Source organism: Theropithecus gelada, chromosome 9 (genome assembly GCF_003255815.1).
Source record: "Theropithecus gelada isolate Dixy chromosome 9, Tgel_1.0, whole genome shotgun sequence".
Taxonomy (NCBI): domain Eukaryota; kingdom Metazoa; phylum Chordata; class Mammalia; order Primates; family Cercopithecidae; genus Theropithecus; species Theropithecus gelada.
The window spans coordinates 46,948,041-46,967,216 of NC_037677.1; the positions used below are offsets into that span (position 1 = coordinate 46,948,041).

At 35.7% G+C, this 19,176-nt stretch overlaps 1 protein-coding gene across 1 annotated transcript in view; it reads right to left on the reverse strand.

The window, feature by feature from the left end:
- Nucleotides 1-19,176, reverse strand: part of LOC112631324 (anthrax toxin receptor-like) — a 724,187-nt gene that overhangs the window by 668,665 nt on the left and 36,346 nt on the right.

A 19,176-nucleotide genomic window follows, 5' to 3' on the forward strand; every position in this document is an offset into this window, starting at 1 on the left:
AAAAAAAAAAAAAAAAAAAAAAAAAAAAAAGAAGAGAAAAAGAACTACTATTTATATTAGCAATAGAAAACAGAACTTCTTTTTATTTATTTATTTATTATTATTATTTTTTGAGACGTTGTCCCCCACTGTGGCCAGGCTGTAGTGCAGTGGCACAATCTCGGCTCACTGCAACCTCCGCCTCCCGGGTTCAAGCGATTCTCCTGCCTCAGCCCCCCGAGTAGCTGGGACTACAGGCGCCCGCCACCACGACATTCAAGATTTTATTTTCTTACTCTTCTAAAATAGTTCATTTAACTTTTATTTATATTTTTCCAAAATTTATCAGCCACCAACTTACAGTGTGAGCCCACTCAAAGAAAAATTTAAGTCATCATTCAGTTCTTAGGAAAATAATTAATACTTTTAAAACAATCAAGGTATTTATAGAAAGCATTTTGTATATGTATACTATTAATTCTATATGGTATATTATCACTCCTGCTATAACAACATTTTTATTAAAAACCTTGCCTTGAAAGATAATTTGGGATATCTCAAAAGAAGTAAAGTTCTGTATGATAAAAGAATCTGTTAATTATTTTCTATAAGCAATCTTAAGCTTTTTAATTTACCAAAATAAACACATTCAGTATAAGTTTTATGTGACATGTTGATTTGGAGTTTTCTAACAAAATAGCATATATGCATGCAATGGAAAATACATAAAGTTAAAATATATCCAGATTAAGGGAAGCTTACAAATAGAGACAATTCTTTTCACATATATTTATCATTGTTAGACAAATTAGTAAATAGTACATTGTGCGTTCTAAAAAATCAAAAAGCATATTCTTTATTGTCTAGGTTCAATAATAGGCATTTGAAATATGATCTGTACCTGTGGATGAAATAAGCAAAAGAACATAAAATGTACGGATAAATAGGGTGAAATTCACAGAAACTACTTTTGCTGTCTTGCAACTGGGTCATTATGAGTATTAAGGATTTTTTTCAGTACGGTTCAGAATATTAATCAACGTCTTCTACTTACAGGAAGGTCTGCATCTTCAGCATAAACTGTTGTGATAGGTGTACCCTTGACTGCATCTGGAGCCACCATCCCTTTGTATATTCATTTACTAAAGACAGGAGGATAATCATTCATATCCTGTAAAACACAATTAGGAGTTTAGTACTTCAGTTGAAACCAGGTTAGGGATACAGTTACTAGATTGACTCCCACTCCTCATATCACACAACTCATTTGCTGCTGTCAGCCTTCCATCCTCTCAATTCCATTACTCTCACTTCAGACTGGCACCTTGGAGGAAACTGCCAGTTCTCATACAATATTAATGTGTGGATATCAACTGATGGCCATTCCACTGGAATGAAGTCTTTCACCCTCAAAAACATACCTTTTGGAGACTGAGGTGAATCCTGAATTTTTTTCTAACTTCTAATGGTAAGAGGTAAAATTTTAACATTTGAAAACAAGAACAAGTTCCTTTAAAAGTTACATTCTGTGAAGCAGGAGTAAAAAAATTTTTTTTTTAAAAGCTCTTTATATGTTTTTGTAGCAATGTATGTTATTTTATATACTTAGCATAATGCTATGATTAGAACATTTCAGATACAAACTGTGAAATATCCTTTTTTGCCATTTTACATGATAAAAGGAGACTTTCTCTGTAGTGCACCACAGTAATGACACTTAAGATTAGATATATTTATACACAGCAAACAATGTTAATTTACTGAATATTTTTTTCAGAGCAATTTATATGTATCTTATTTTATTTTTCCAATTTGCTGATATATATATACATTGTTACTCATGCATTGTTAAGTTCATTAAATAAACAATTATCAGGTATTTCCCACTTTTATCAGGTATTTAGCACTTCGGTGCTAGGCATTGAAGATACTGTTGTGACTCAAGAAAAAGATGTCCCTGTCTTTGTGCCACTTAACTGCCATTAGGCTAGTAAAAATACTGATCTGCAGACAGGTTAGTGACTTTGACTAAATTAATCTACTTATTTGTCAGAGTCAAAATAATAAATCAAGTCCCCTGAAAGCAAGACCATTTTTTTTTCTGAATCATCTTATCTTTTATAGAGATTGTTATATTATCTTTTTTCAATAAATAATGTTTATTCACATGGCAGATTTATTTAATTATAATATTTTAATAATCCTTACACCCCTACAGTGTTTTGGGTAGCGTAGGTCAAACATATTCAAACTGAAACCTAAGTCTGTTAATTATCTCTTCTTTCTCTCCAAGTCAGCTTTTTCTCACTTGCTAGTAAAAATAACATTTTAAAAATTCTACATATTCTTGGATATTTGTTCAGACATAAAAATTTTCCTGTACAGCATTAAGTTGGAAACACATAAATTAACCAATCATAAACTCCTCTTTTTGCAAAGAAGTCAGAATAATTATCTCTTACTATCAAACAGTCTGTCCTTTTATATTCACCATAGAGTTGAGTTTTGAGTAGTCAATATGAATAAACTTGCATATTCTAATAGGAGGACTTGAACTGTACACAAAACTGAAAAATAAAATATATCATTTATTCTGTTTTGACATATAATATTAACAATCTATTCTATGAAAAAGAGTTTTTAAACAAATTATGGACTTTAGAATCTGAACAAGTAAATGAACCTAGAAACTTTGGTTCTCTATAATGAAGACTGTGAAAGGCAGTGATCTTGAGGCTCCATGCAGGGGGTAGATATACATAACGTTAGCATTCACACTTTTCCGTGCTCTTTCCAAGAATGCCAATTAACTTAACGAGTGGATATGGTAACTGAGGGTGTGGAAATCCTTTAGCACCCCTAAATTGTAACTTCTGAAGGTTAGAAAGGAAGGAGGCCAACACTGCAATTTTTCCATGCATGAGTTTCCAGTGAGCTCATTATGTTCTTATAAATTTTATTCTTTATTACTCTCAGGGGAAATTTAAAACCTTAATGTCAACTTTGGTGAATTTAACAATTATGTGTCTTGAAGTTGCTCTTCTCAAAGAATATCTTTGTGGTGTTCTCTGTATTTCTTGAATTTGAATGTTGGACTGCCTTGCTAGGTTGGGGAAGTTCTCCTGGATAATATCCTGCAGAGTGTTTTCCAACTTGGTTCCATTCTCCCCATCACTTTCAGGTACACCAATCAGACGTAGATTTGGTCTTTTCACATAGTCCTGTATTTCTTGGAGGCTTTGTTCATTTCTTTTTACTCTTTTTTCTCTAAACTTCTCTTCTCGCTTCATTTCATTCATTTGATCTTCAATCACTGATACCCTTTCCTCCAGTTAATCAAATCGGCTACTGAGGCTTGTGCATTTGTCATGTAGTTCTCGTGCCATGGTTTTCAGTTTCATCAGGTCATTTAAGGACTTCTCTACACTGGTTATTTGAGGTAGCCATTCGTCCAATCTTTTTTCAAGGTTTTTAGTTTCTTTGTGATGGGTTCGAACTTCCTCCTTTAGCTTGGAGAAGTTTGATCATCTGAAGCCTTCTTCTCTCAACTCGTCAAAGTCATTCTCCGTCCAGTTTTGTTCCATTGCTGGCAAGGAGTTGCGTTCCTTTGGAGGGAGAGAGGAGCTCTGATTTTTAGAATTTTCAGCTTTTCTGCTGTGTTTTTTCCTGATCTTTGTGGTTTTATCTACCTTTGGTGTTTGATGATGGTGACGTACAGATGGGGTTTTGGTGTGGATGTCCTTTCTGTTCATTAGTTTTCCTTCTAACAGTGAGGACCCTCAGCTGCAGGTCTGTTGGAGTTTGTTGGAGGTCCACTCCAGACCCTGTTTGCCTGGGTATCAGCTGTGGAGGCTGCAGAACAGCGAATAGTGCTGAACAGCAAATGTTGCTGCCTGATCGTTCCTCTGGGAATTTTAGACCAATATCCCTGATGAACATCGATGCAAAAATCCTCAATAAAATACTGGCAAACCTAATCCAGCAGCACACCAAAAAGCTTATCCACCATGATCAAGTGGGCTTCATCCCTGGGATGCAAGGCTGGTTCAACATACGCAAATCAATAAACGAAATCCAGCTTATAAACAGAACCAAAGACAAAAACCACATGATTATCTCAATAGACACAGAAAAGGCCTCTGACAAAATTCAACAGCACTTCATGCTAAAAACTCTCAATAAATTCGGTATTGATGGGATGTATCTCAAAACAATAAGAGCTATTTATGACAAACCCACAGCCAATATCACACTGAAGGGGCAAAAACTGGAAGCATTCCCTTTGAAAACTGGCACAAGACAGGGATGCCCTCTCTCACCACTCCTATTCAATATAATGTTGGAAGTTCTGGCCAGGGCAATCAGGCAGGAGAAAGAAATAAGGGGTATTCAATTAGGAAAATAGGAAGTCAAAATTGTCCCTGTTTGCAGATGACATGATTGTATATTTAGAAAACCCCATTGTGTCAGCCCAAAATCTCCTTAAGCTGATAAGCAACTTCAGCAAAGTCTCAGGATACAAAATCAAAGTGCAAAAATCACAAGCATTCTTATATACCAATAACAGACAAACAGAGAGCCAAATCATGAGTGAACTCTCATTCACAATTGCTTCAAAGAGAATGAAATACCTAGGAATCCAACTTACGAGGGATGTGAAGGACCTCTTGAAGGAGAAATACAAACCACTGCTCAACGAAATACAAGAGGACACAAACAAATGGAAGAATATTCCATCAATATTCACCATCAATACTGTGAAAATGGCCATACTGCCCAAGGTAATTTATAGATTTAATGCCATCCCCATCAAGCTACCAATGACTTTCTTCACAGAATTGGAAAAAACTACTGTAAAGTTCATATGGAACCAAAAAAAGAGCCTGCATTGCCAAGATAATCCTAAGCCAAAAGAATAAAACTGGAGGCATCATGCTACCTGACTTCAAACTATACTATAAGGGTACAGTAACCAAAACAGCATGGTACTGGTACCAAAGCAGAGATATAGACAATGGAACAGAACAGAGCCCTCAGAAATACTACCACACGTCTACAACCATCCGATCTTTGACAAACCTGACAAAACCAAGAAGTGGGGAAAGGATTCCCTATTTAATAAATGGTGCTGGGAAAACTGGCTAGTCATATGTAGAAAGCTGAAATTGGATCCCTTCCTTACATCTTATACAAAAAATAATTCAAGATGGATTAGAGACTTAAATGTTAGACCTAAAACCATAAAAACTCTAGAAGAAAACGTAGGCAATACCATTCAGGACATAGGCAAGGGCAAGGACTTCATGTCTAAAACACCAAAAACAATGGCAACAAAAGCCAAAATTGACAAATGAGATCGAATTAAACTAAAGAGCTTCTGCACAGCAAAAGAAACTACCATCAGAGTGAACAGGCAACTTACAGAATGGGATAACATTTTTGTAATCTACTCATCTGAGAAAGGGCTAATATCCAGAACCTACAAAGAACTCAAACAAATTTACAAGAAAAAAACAACCCCATCAAAAAGTGGGCAAAGGATATGAACAGACACTTCTCGAAAGAAGACATTCATACAGCCAACAGGTGCCTGCCACTGCGCCCAGCTAATTTTCCATATTTTTAGTGGAGACGGGGTTTCACCATCTTGGCCAGACTTGTCTCGAACTTCTGACCTTGTGATCCACCTGCTTTGGCCTCCCAAAGTGCTGGGATTACAGTCATGAGCCACTGTGCCCAGCCACCCTTGATCATCTTTTAAAAAATGATGTGTAGGCTGGGCATGGTGGCTCACATCTGTAATCCCATCACTTTGGGAGGCTGAGGCAGGCAGATTACCTGAGGTCAGGAGTTCAAGACAAGCCTGGTCAACATGGTGAAACCCTGTCTCTACTAAAAATGCAAAAATTAGCCCGGCATGGTGGCGGGTGCCTGTAATCCCAGCTACTCCGGCGGGTGAGGCAGAGAGAATTGCTTGACCCCAGGAGGCAGAGTTGCAGTGAGCTGAGATCGTGCCATTGCACTCCAGCCTGGGTGACAGAGCGATACTCTTTCTCAAAAAAAAAAAAAAAAAAAAAAAGTGTATATAGCAAACGCCAGTCCTTACCATACTAAAGCTAATGCATGGTCTATGAGAAGATACAGACAGTATAAGCCAATGGGCGGAATGAATTCAGTTGTTTCTGTACTATGGTCTAGCATTAGAATTATCCTTGTTGAGCTATATGGCTGCCCTGCCCTCCATAATGCCTTGAGCTTTATGGAGCTGTTACCTACTTTTATGTGGAAGGGTGTACACTTGATTGTTTGCCTGTTAACCAGTTCTGTTTTCCATTGCTAGCCACTTTCTATTTGCTGTTCAAGTTGCTGTTTCTCATATTTCTCATATCATTAACATTCTGCTGTTTTTTACTCTCTCTTAATTTCCATATTGTCTCCATGTCTTTACCGATTTCCCTTCTTTTATGCCTCTGCATATAAAGTCATAAAAGGCCACATCTGCAGCTAAAGAAAATCTTTGATATTTTTACTGCCAAGCTAGGCATATTCACCACAAGCTGACTTAAGAGGCTATGAGCCATAAGTGAACATCGGTGGTAGCCTGGCAGTACTCCCCAAAGGTCTTTGACAGTGGCACAGGGTAAGGCTCCTCTGCTTGTAGAGAAGGACTGTTTCTCATAGGTTGAGTGCCTGATCAGCCACAGTACAAGAGAACACCAGGTGGATTTCTAAGGTTTTGACTCCTAGACGCACCTTCGGACCTGTTCAGAGCCTGGGGGATTTTGCTACCCTGAAGGGAAAGACACACGCCTGGCTGGCTTTGCCACCTGCTGATTACAGAGTCCCAAGGCCCTAAACAAACTTAAGTGGTAGCCAGAGTGGTTACAGCAGGTCTTGGACAAGACCCAGTGCTGTGCTGGCTTTAGGTCTGACCCAGTGCAGTCCCAGTGGTGATGTCGACAGGGGTGCTTGTGTTACCCCATCCCCAGCTCCAGGTGGCTCCAAACAGAGATACTCTGTTTGTTTGGGAGAAAGTAAGGGAAAAGAACAAGAGTTTCTGCCTGGTAATTAAGGAAATTCTTCTGGATCTTATCCAAGACCATTAAGGTGGTAAGAGTCTGCAAGAACCACAGTGTTATTGGGCTTGGGGTGCCTCCTAAAGCAGATACAGCTTTAGCAACACCCAAATCCTTTCAAACATTTGAAAAATTTTCCAAATAATGAATACGAACAAATTCAGACTGTGAAGACTACAATAAATAACCAATTCTTAAATGCCCAGACACAGACAAACATCCACAAGCATCAATATCATCCAGGAAAACGTGAACTCACCAAATGAACTAAACAAGCCTCCAGAAACCAATCTTGGGGAAACAGAGAGTGATCTTGCAGACAGACAATTTGAAATAGTTATTTTGAGAAAACTAAAAAAATTCAAGATAACCCAGAGAAGGAATTTAGAATTCTATCAGATACATTTAACAAAGATATTGGAAATTCTGGAGTCGAAAAATGCAATTGACACCCTGAAGAATGCATCAGAGTTTTTTAATAGCAGAACTGACCAAACAGAAGCAAGAATTAGTGAGCTCGAAGACAGCCCATTTCAAAATACACAGTCAAAGGAGGCAAGAGAAAAAAAGAACAAAAAACAATGAAACATGGTTACAAGATCTAGAAAATAGCCTCAAAAGGGCAAATCTAAGAGTTATTTGCATTAAAGAGGAGACAGAGAAAGAGATAGGGGTAGAAAGCTTATTCAAAGGAATAATAATGAAGAACTTCCCAAACCTAGAAAAAGATATCAATATCCAAGTACAAGAAGATTATAGAACTACCAGCAGGTTTAACCCAAAAAATACTAGCTCAAGTCATTTAATAATCAAACTCCCAAAGGTCAAGGATAAATAAAGTATCCTAAAAGCAGTAAGAGAAAAGAAACAAATTACATACAATGAAGCTCTAATACATCTGGCAGCAGACTTTTCAGCAGAAACCTTGTAGGCCAGGAGAGAGTGGCATGTCGTATTTGAAGTGCTGAAGGAAGAAAACCAATTTTATCCTAGAAGAGTATATCTGGTTAAAATATCCTTCAAAGAGGAAGGAGAAATAAAGACTTTCCCAGACAAACAAAAGCTGAGGGATTTCATCAACACCAGACATGTCCTATAAGAAATGCTGAAGAAAGTTCTTCAACAACAACAACAAAAAAAGAAAGTTAATGAGTAACAAGAAATCATCTTCGAGGTACAGAACTAACTGGTAATAGTATGTTCACAGGAAACAGAATATTATAACACTGTAACTCTGGTGTATAAAATATTCTTATCTTAAGTAGAAAGACTAAATTATGAAACAATCAAAAATAATAATTACAACTGCTTTTCAAGACATAGTAAAATAAGGTATAAGTAGAAGCAACAAAAAGTTTAAAAGCAGGGGGATGAAGTGTAGAGTTTTTATTAGTTATTTTTTCTTGTCTGTTTGTTTATGCAAACAGTGTTGTTATTAGCTTAAAATAATGGGTTATAAGATAGCATTTGCAAGCTTTATGACAACCTCAAACCAAAACACATGCAACAGATACATAAAAAATAAAAAGCCAGCCAGGCATGGTGGCTCATGCCTGTAATTCCAGCACTTTGGGAGGCCGAGGCAAGCAGATCACAAGGTCAAGAGATCGAGACCACCCTGGACAACATGGTGAAATCCCGATTCTACTATAAATAAAAAAAATTAGCTGGGTGTGGTGATGAACGCCTGTAGTCCCAGCTACTCAGGAGGCTGAGGCAGGTGAATTGCTTGAACCCAGGAGGCGGAGGTTGCAGTGAGCTGAGATCACTCCACCAGAGTAAATCACCTTCACTGAAAGGAAGACAGAAGGGAAAGAAAGTAGGAAGACAAAACCATAAGACGACCAGAAAACAAATTACAACATGGAAGCTACAGGTCCTTAGTTATCAACAATAACATTGACTGTAAAGGGATTAAACTCTAATCAAAAGACATAGGGTGGATGAACAGATTTAAAAAAAGACAAAATGATCTGTTGTCTACGAGAAACACACTTCACCTATAAATACATGCAGACTGAAAATAAACACATGGAAAAATATATTCCATCCTGATGGAAACCAATAAACAGCAGGAATAGCTGCAATTATATGAAACAAAATAGACTTCAAGACAAAAACTACATGAAGAAACAAAGAAGGTCAGTATATAATGACAAAGGTGTCAATTTATCAGGAAGATGTAACAATTGTAAATACGTATATATGCACTCAACATTGGAGCACCCAGATATATAAAGCAAATATTATTAAAGCTAAAGAGCCAGATAGACCTCCAAACAAAAATAGCCAGAGACTTCAATATCCCATTTTCAGCATTGGACAGATATTTCAGAAAGAAAATCAACAAAGAAACATCAGACCTAAACTCCACTGTAGAACAAATGGATCTAACAGTTATTTGTAGAACATTTTATCCAACACCTGCAGAATACACATTCTCCTCAGCACATGGATCATTCTCAAAGATAGGCTTTACCTTAGGTCACAAAACAAGTCTTAACACATTCAAAAAATTGAAATAATATCAAGTATCTTCTCTGACCACAACAGAATAAAACTAAAAATCAATAACAAGATAAATTTTGAAAATTACACTAACACAAGAAAATTAAACAATATGTTACTGAATAAGCAGGGGTCAATGAGGAAATTAAGAAGAAAATTGAAAACTTTCTTGAAACAAATGATAATGAAAATACAAAGTACAAATTTGTACTAAGTGGGAAATTTATAGCTATAAGTGCCTACATCAAGAAAGGAGAAAAACTTCAAGTAAACAAAACAACCTAATGATGCATCTTTAAAAACTAGAAAAGCAAGAGCAGACTGAAGTCAAAATTATTAGAAGAAAAGGAATCATAAAGATCAGGGCAGAAATAAAGGAATTTGAAATGAAGAAAACAATATAAAAGATCAATGAAACATAAAGTTCGTTTTTTAAAAAGTTAAATCAAATTGACAAATCTTTAGCCAGACTATCTAAAAAAGAAGAGAGAAGATCTGAATAAATAGTATCAGATATGAAAAAGAAAACATTACAAGTAATACTGCAGAAACTCAAAAGGATCATTAGTGGCTACTATGAACAAGCATATGTCAATAAATTGGAAAATATAGAATAAATAAATAAATTCCTAGACACCTACAACCCACCAAGATTGAACCATGAAGAAATCCAAAACATCGAACAGACTAATATCAAGTAACAAGATATAGCAAGTAACAAGTATCGAGCTATAATAAAAAGTCACCTAGCAAAGGAAAGCCCAGAACCCAGTGGCTTTGCTACTGAATTCTACCAAATATTTAAAGAGGTACTAACACCAATCTTACTTAAACTATTCCAAAAAAGTAGGAGGAGGAGGGATACTTTCAAACTCATTCTATAAAGACAATAATACCCTGATACAAAAACTAGACAGACATTTAAAAACAAAAACTATAGGCCAATCTCCTTGATGAATATTGATGCAAAATTCCTCAACAAAATATTAACAAAGAAATTCAACATTGTATTAAAAAATCTCAACATTGTATTAAAAAATCATTAATCATGACCAAATGAGATTTATCTCAGGGATACAAGGATGGTTCAATATAAGAAAATCAATCAATGTGATATATCATCAACAGAATGAAAGACAAAAACCATGTGATCATTTCAACTGATTCTGTAAAAACATTTAATAAAATTCAATGCCTTTTAATGACAAAAACCCTCAAAAAACTGAGTATAGATGGAACATACCTCAACATAATAAAAGTGTTATATGACAGACCCATAGCTACTCTCATACTGAATGAGGAAAAACTGAAAGTCTTTCCTGTAAGAACTGGAACACAACCAGGATGCCCACTTTCACCACTGTTATTCAACATAGTAGTGGAAATCTTAGCAAGAACAATCAGAAAAGAAAACAAAATAATGGTAATCTAAATTGGAAAGGAAGAAGTCAAACTGTCCTTGTTTGCAGATGATACAATCTAATACTTGGAAAAACCTAATGACTACACACACACACACGCATATACACATACAAATATTAGAACTGATAAACGCATTCAGTAAAGTGGCAGGATACAAAATCAACATAGAAAAATCAGTAGCATTTCTATATGTCAACAGCAAACAATTCGAAAAAGAAACCAATAAAGTAATCCCATTTAAAATAGCTACAAATAAAATAAAATACCTAGGAATTAACCAAGGAAGTGAAAGATCTCTACAATAGACACTATAAAACATGGATTCAAGAAAATGAAGAGAACACAAAAAGATGAAAAGATATCTCATGGTCATGGATTTCAAGAATCAATATTGGTAAGCTATCCATACTACACAAAGCAATCTACAGATTCAATGCAATCCCTGTCAAATACCAATGACATTCTTCAAAGAAATAGAAAAAAATTTTAAACTGTATGGAAGCACAAAAGATCCAGACAGTCAAAGCTATATTAAAGAAAAGGAACAAAACTGGAGGAATCACATTATCTGACTTTAAATAATATTACAGAGCTATAGTAACCAAAACAGCACTGTACTGGCATAAAAAATATACAAAGATCCATGGAACAGAATTGAGAACTCAGAGGTAAATTTATACAACTACAGTTAAGTCATTTTTGACAAAAGTGCCAAGAATGTAACCAAGGAAAGGGTAGTCTCTTCAATAAATGGTGCTGGGAAAACTGGATATCCATATGCAAAAGAAGAAATTAGACCCCATCTCATGCCATATACACAAAAATCAAATCAAAATTGATTAAAGATGTGAATCTAAGACCTCAAACTAGGAAACTACTGAAAGAAAACACTGGGGAAACTCTCCAGGAGATAGGACTAGGCAAAGATTTCTTGAGTAATGCCCCACAAACACAGGCAACCAAAGAAAAAAATGAACAAATGGGATCACATCAACTTAAAAAGCTTCTGGACAGCAAAGGAAAGAATCAACAAAGTGAAGACACAACCCACAGGGTGAGAGCAAATAGTTGCAAACTACTCATCTGACAAAGAATTAATAACCAGAATATACAAGGAGTTCAAACAACTCTATAGGAAAACATCTAATAATCCGATTTAAAAATGGGCAAAAGTTCTAAACAAAAATTTCTCAAAAGAAGACATACAAGTGATGAACAGGTGTATCAAAAGGTGCTCAGCATCATTGATCATCAGAGAAATGCAAATCAAACTTACAATGAGACAACATCTTACACCAGTTAGAATGGCTTTTATCTAAAAGTCGGGCAATAACAAATGCTAATGAGGATGTGGAGAAAAGGGAGCCCTCACACACTGTTGGTAGGTATGCAAATTAGTACAACTGCTATGGAGAACAGTATGGAAGTTCCTATAAAACTAAAAATAGAGCTATCATATGATCCAGAAATCCCACTACTAGATATATGCCCAAAAGAAAGAAAATTAGTATATGAAAGAGATATTTGCACTCCCATGTTTATTGCAGCACTGTTCACAATAGCCAAGATTTAGAAGCAACCTGAGTGTACATCAACGGAATAATGGATAAAGAAAATGTGGTACAGATACACAAGGGAGAACTATTTAACCATAAAGAAGAATGAGATCCTATCATGTGCAACAATGTAATCGATGAAAGTTAAAAGTACACGAGAGAGGCACTTTCTGGGGTCTCCCAGCAACAAGTGGGTGATATTTACAGAGCCATGGGAGAGATTCTTTACTACTTAGATATACTATTTTTAATCCTGGGCATGTACATTTTCTTTGTTTTCTCTGGTTTGCATCTTTATAGGAAATATGTTACATCTTAGTCCTAAAACTCTAGAATCGCAGAATTAAAGATATTTTGTCCTGCTATCACCAAGTTCGGTGACAAATATAATATAAAGAGCACACCAATACGAATCTGAAAATGCAGAATAGAAGAGAGGGAAACAGTTGAAAGCCATACTTCAAAACAACCCCAACAGAACAATTGGCAAATTGTAAAAAGCAATATTGAATCTGACCATACACCCACTAGCTGGTTCACAGAAATTATCATTTATTCAAATTCCTACCTCCAGATGAGGGAAGTACAATAGGTATGCTGTAGATGAAATGTCCAGAATTTCTGTTTTGTTTGAGTCTAGGACACCCTTCTGGTCTCTCAAGCGTCAGCTTCTCTGATGAATCAAAAGCAGGACCCTATCAATACTGTCATGATGGAGCATCGGTGGCACATAACTGCCTCTCAGGTGTCCACGGTTTCACAAATGCTGCCTTGGTACTGCGCATTGAGTTTTCCTCTAGAAAAGTTATCCTTTTTCTTCTATTCTATGGGGTAGGAATATTTTTTTGTGGAGAAGGAAACTCTGCTGAAAGGTGGAAATATTAGCTTCATTTTCCAAGACCCACTGTATTTAACAATAACCTCAGCCCTTGTTACAAGGTGAACTTGATGATATTTCACTTCTCATCCTTTCACCCCTCCCTGCCTACTCCCACACCTGCATGCTAAGACAGGCAAACACAATCAAAGGTGAATCTAGTCTCTTTTCTTTACAGAAGAATGTCTCCTTCTCTCTTACTCCCATGCAACCATTCTATCCAAAATTATAATGAGCAAAATGACTTGGGTCATCTGTTTATCTCGGACAAGTTCTTTATACTCCTTATAATGCTGCTTAGTTTCATACATCCATTTACATATTCAACTTTTCAGATTCATATTCAGTTTTCAGTTTGCTGTAGAACAGATCTTTTCTTTCTGTGCATTTTCTATGTTATCTTACAACACAGACTCTAAGACCAGATTTCTATTATAACTTTGTTCGTAAGGCTAGATATCACTCTGGATCCTTTTCAATTGTTTAGAATTTTATTTTCATTTTCCAGAGATTTGCTTATATTATCTAATTTACTATCACCACAGATTCAGTTCTTCTAAATATTTAGTATATCGAAAATTATACAAGAAAAATATCTACAATTAAAATACACGAGTAAATATCTAGTACATACAAGGAAAAAGCCTTGTTGATGTTCTATAAAATCTTTTCAAGAAAAATGTATGTTATTTGTATGATCATCACAGGTTTTGTTTTGGCTTCTTAAAACTTGACACAAGAAAGCTGTGTGCAGGAGTCTTGATAAACTTTTATTTATAGTGTGGAAATATTGTTTTTCCAAATAATACTTGAATTTTCCTGTTCTTGCTCCAATTTTAAACAGGTTTCATGGACTAGACATTAAACACGTCATCTTTTGTTTTTTCCTCTTGTTTACAAAAGAAATTACGTTTCTGCTCATTTTGAAAGAGAGAATTTCAAGATGCTTTCCTGTGGTGGCTTTTTGGGTCCAAGTATCTCCTAGCAAATACCATGCAATTATGTTATCAACAAAACAGCTTTTCAGTACTGCAAGTAAACAGACCAAGTATAGACAATTTGCAAAGTTGGTAAAGACTACATTTGTGGAGAAATGAGAATTGCATTCCATTCTTCTCTTCAAAAAACAAAAAACAAACAAAAAAACCAAGGATAATAATATTTTTATGGGCCTCGGTAGTATACACTAGAATTTTAAAGTTCTATTTGTGGTAATCCCCACCCTGAGTTATCAGAAAAGAGGAAAGCAAGTGTCAGTCTACATTTGGGAGAATTTTCTACAAATTTTATTATGCTTAGATGAACTTGGAAAAAATTAAAAGTGATATTACATAAGTCTAGAGTTAAATGTTAAGTTTTGCTTTAAATGTATAATAAATAGGCAATGACTTTGCATGAGTCAGGACGCCTTGATCAAAGGAATGTTTATTTAGAGAATATCTTATTCTCTAAATAAGATAAAGCAACTGAGACAACACAAATCAGACCAACACTCTTCTCTATCTGAGGAATAAATTATCTTTCCAGCTGCTGATGTAGAAGCGTTAAGTAATACCCCCGTATTAAAATAAAACAGTGGTGAGGCAACATAACGAACTTTTTAAGAGGGATGAAACCCAGAAACAGAATGAGGGTTATTTAGGGCATATCTTACTTTTTGAGGTGATAATTTTGGACATAATTTAAAATAATAAAAGCCATCTATGACAAATGTACAACCAATGTCATACTGAATGGTAACAATCTGGAGGCATTCCCCTTGAAAAGATAAACAAGATAAAGATGTCCTCTCTTATCACTCCAAGTCATCACAGTAATGGAAGTCCTGGCCAGACCAATAAAACAATAGAAAGAAATAAAACCCATCCATTTAGGAAGGGAGGATGTCAAACTATCCCTGTTTGCAGATGATGTGATTCTACACCTAGAAAACCCCATAGTCTCTGTTCCAAAGCTCCTTGATCTAATAAACAACTTCAGCAAAGCTTCAGGATACCAAATCAATGTACGAAAATCAATAATAGCATTCATATGTACCAACAACATTCAAGTTGACAGCCAAATCAAGAATGCAATCCCATTTACAATAGTCACACAAAAAAGTACCTAGGAAAACAACTAACCAGGGTGGTGAAAAATCTCTACAATGAGAATTTAAAATATTGCTCAGTGAAATCAAAGATGACAGAAACAAATCGAAAAACATTCCATGCTTGTGGAAAGAAACAATCAATATCATTAAAATGGCCATACTGCCAAAAACAAAGTACAGATTCAATGCTATTCCTATTAAACTACCAAAGACATTATTCACCAAACTAGAAAAATGTATTCTAAAATTCACATCAAACCAAAAATGAGCTTGAATAGCTAAGGCAATCCAAAGCAAAAAGAAAAAAGCTGAAGACATCACATTTCTTGACTTCAAACTATACTACAATGCTATAGTAACCAAAAATGCATCATACTAGTATAAAAACTGACACATATACCAAGGGAACAAAATAGAGATCCCAGAAATAATGCCGCATACTTATAACCATCAGATGTACAGCAAAGTAAATAAAAACAAGCAATGGAGAATGGACTCCCTATTCAGCAAATGGTGCTGGGATAACTGGCTATACATATGTAGAAAAATGAAACTGGACCCCTTCCTTACACCATGTACAAAAATCAACCCAAGATGGATTGAAGACTTTAATGTCAAACCTAAAACTATAAAAACACTGGAAGATAACCTAGGAAATATCATTCTGGACATAGGCCCTGGCAAAGATTTCGTAACAAAGATGCCAAAAGCAATTATAACAACAGCAAAAATTGACAAATGTGACTTAATTAAACTAAAGAGTTTCTGCAGAACAAAAAAACCTATCAACACAGTAAACAGGCCATCTACTGAATGGGAGAAAATGCTTACAAACTACACATCTGACAAAGGTCTAATATCCAGAATCTATAAGGAATTTACAAATCAATAAGCAAACAGCAAACCATCCCCTCAAAAAGTGGGCAAAAATATGAACACACACTTTTCAGAAGAAGACATACATATATATGGTGAACAAGCATATGAAAAAATGCTCATCATCACTAATCATGAGAGCAATGCAAACCAAAACCACAATGAGATACCATCTCACACCAATCAGAATTGCTATTAAAAAGTAAAACAACAACAACAGCGAAAACATGCTGGTGAGGTTGAGGAGAAAACGGAACGCTTATACACTGCTGGTGGGAATGGGAATTAATTCAGCCATTGTGAAAAGTAGTTTGGCAATTTCTTGAGGAACTCAAAGTAAAATGACCATTTGACCCAGCAATCCCATTTTTAGGTATATATCCAAAGATAAATAAATTGTTGTACCATAAAGACACATGCACGTGTATCATTTATGTCATGCTATTCACAATAGTAAAGATATGAAATCAATCAACCTAAATGTCCATCAATGGCAGACTGAATAAAGAAAATGTGGCACATATATGCCATGGAATAACTATGCAGCCACAGAAAAGCATGAGATCGTGTCCTTTGCAGCAACATGGATGCAACTAGAAGCCATTATCCTAAGTGAACTAACATAGGAACAGAAAACCAAATACTGCATGTTCTCACTTAGAAGCAGAAGGTAAACATTGAGTACAGAGGAACACAAAGATGGGAACAACATACACTGGGGGCTGCTTGAGGGTGGACAGATGGAGGAGAGTGAGGATAAAAAAACGACCTATAAAGGTACTATGTTTACTACCTGAGTGGCAAAATAATCTGTACAATCAAACCCTGTGACAGACAATTTACCTGTATAACAAACCGCACATGTATGCATGAACCTCAATTAAAAGCTTTAAAGAAAGAAAAGTGTTGGAAATTACTCAGAATCATTTGAATAACTCAGCTGAGCATGCCCTAAACCTTTTGAATTAAAATAATAATATGTCTTCAGTTACAAGACACAACATATGTTAAGATATAACATTTTTATTTTATTTTATTTTATTTTATTTTACTTTTTGAGACAGAGTTTCACTCTCGTTGCCCAGGCTGGAGTGCAGTGCCGTGATCCCAGCTCACTGCAACATCCATCTCCCAGGTTCAAGCGATTCTCCTGCCTCAGCCTCCTGAGTAGCTGGGATTACGGGTGCGTGCCACCATGCCCAGCTAATTTTTTGTATTTTTAGTAGAGACAGGGTTTCATTATGTTGGCCAGGCTGATCTCGACCTCTCAATCCCAGGTGATCCACCCGCCTCGGCCTCCCAAAGTGTGGGGATTACAGGCGTGAGCCACCGCATCCGGCCAAGATGTAACATTTATCTATCAAAGTTTTATAAGTTACAATAGCAAAGACTTGGAATCAACCTAGATGCTCATCAATGGTGAATTAGATAAATACAAAAGGGCACATATACACCATGGAATACTATGCAGCCATGAAAAAGAATAAAATAATGTCCTTTGCAGTAACATAGATACAGCTGGAGACCTAAACAAATTATCCTAAACAAATTAATTCCGGAACATGAAATCAAATACTGCATGTTCTCACTTCTAAGTGGTAACTAAATATTGGGTACTCATGGACATAACGATAGACACTGAAGATTAATAGACAGAAATTGGGTGGGTTAGGAAGTGAAGAAGCAGGGGTTGAGAAAGTGATTATTGGGTACTATATTCACTATCTGTTTGAAAAGGTCATTCATATCCCAAACCTCAGCTTCATGCAATATACTTATGTAACAAATGTGAACATGTAATGCCTGAATCTAAAATAAAAGGTGAAAATGTGAAATAAGACACTAAAAAAAGAAAAAGTAATGGAATACTTCCTGTGTTTCTCTGTGATTGCAGAATTATCTTAAAGAAATCCAGACCCCAAAATTTTATGGTTAAGAACATTAACCTACCAGAAAAATACAGTTATACTAATTATGTATTGGTGAAATCTTTCTTTACATCATTACTTTGTTGTCTAAGAAAACCAATAGCATATATCTAGCTATTCAGCAGCATAACAATCAAACAATAACCTAAGAAAAGTGATTATTTCTTCTTCCATCATTTCAAATAAAAGAAAATCTTATTTGTAGTCCCTGTAATATGAGAATTGTCGAAAAGTTGCCTATGACCTTGTTTACCTTATGACCCTGGATACATATAGTGTACCACCATGCCTGGCTAATTTTTGTATTTTGGTTAGAGACGGGGTTTCACCCATGTTGGCCAGGCAGGTTTTGAACTCCTGATCTCAAGTGATCCACCTGTCTCAGCCCCTGACAGTGCTGGAATTACAGGCATAAGCCACTGTGCCCAGCCACTTACCTGTTCTTAATGCATTGGTTTCAAAACTTGACAGCCTAGCTTCAGAGTTGAGCATATTACCTAGGTCACTCTGTTTCTTGACAACTATGACTAATTAATATGTCATAAACATGACCCAAACTATACAAAATTAGTATCAGTTTTAAAATTTTGACTGGAAATACCTGGAATAAACTAATTTTGGGGGGCAAGGTTCAGGTAGAAAGGCAAGGAGTGTAGAATTTTAGAGCTTGTTGCAGTCATATTTACCAACATTAGATGTGAGATTTTATTATTCAGAATGCTTTGATATATCAAAACTTCAAAATGCTGCAAATGAGAAATCATAACATTCATGGATTGAATATGTACCTTGATTTTGTGGCTCCAATTTACTCAAAAAGCAGTCTGGCCATTCCAGGAAATATGTGATTTCTCACTATTCC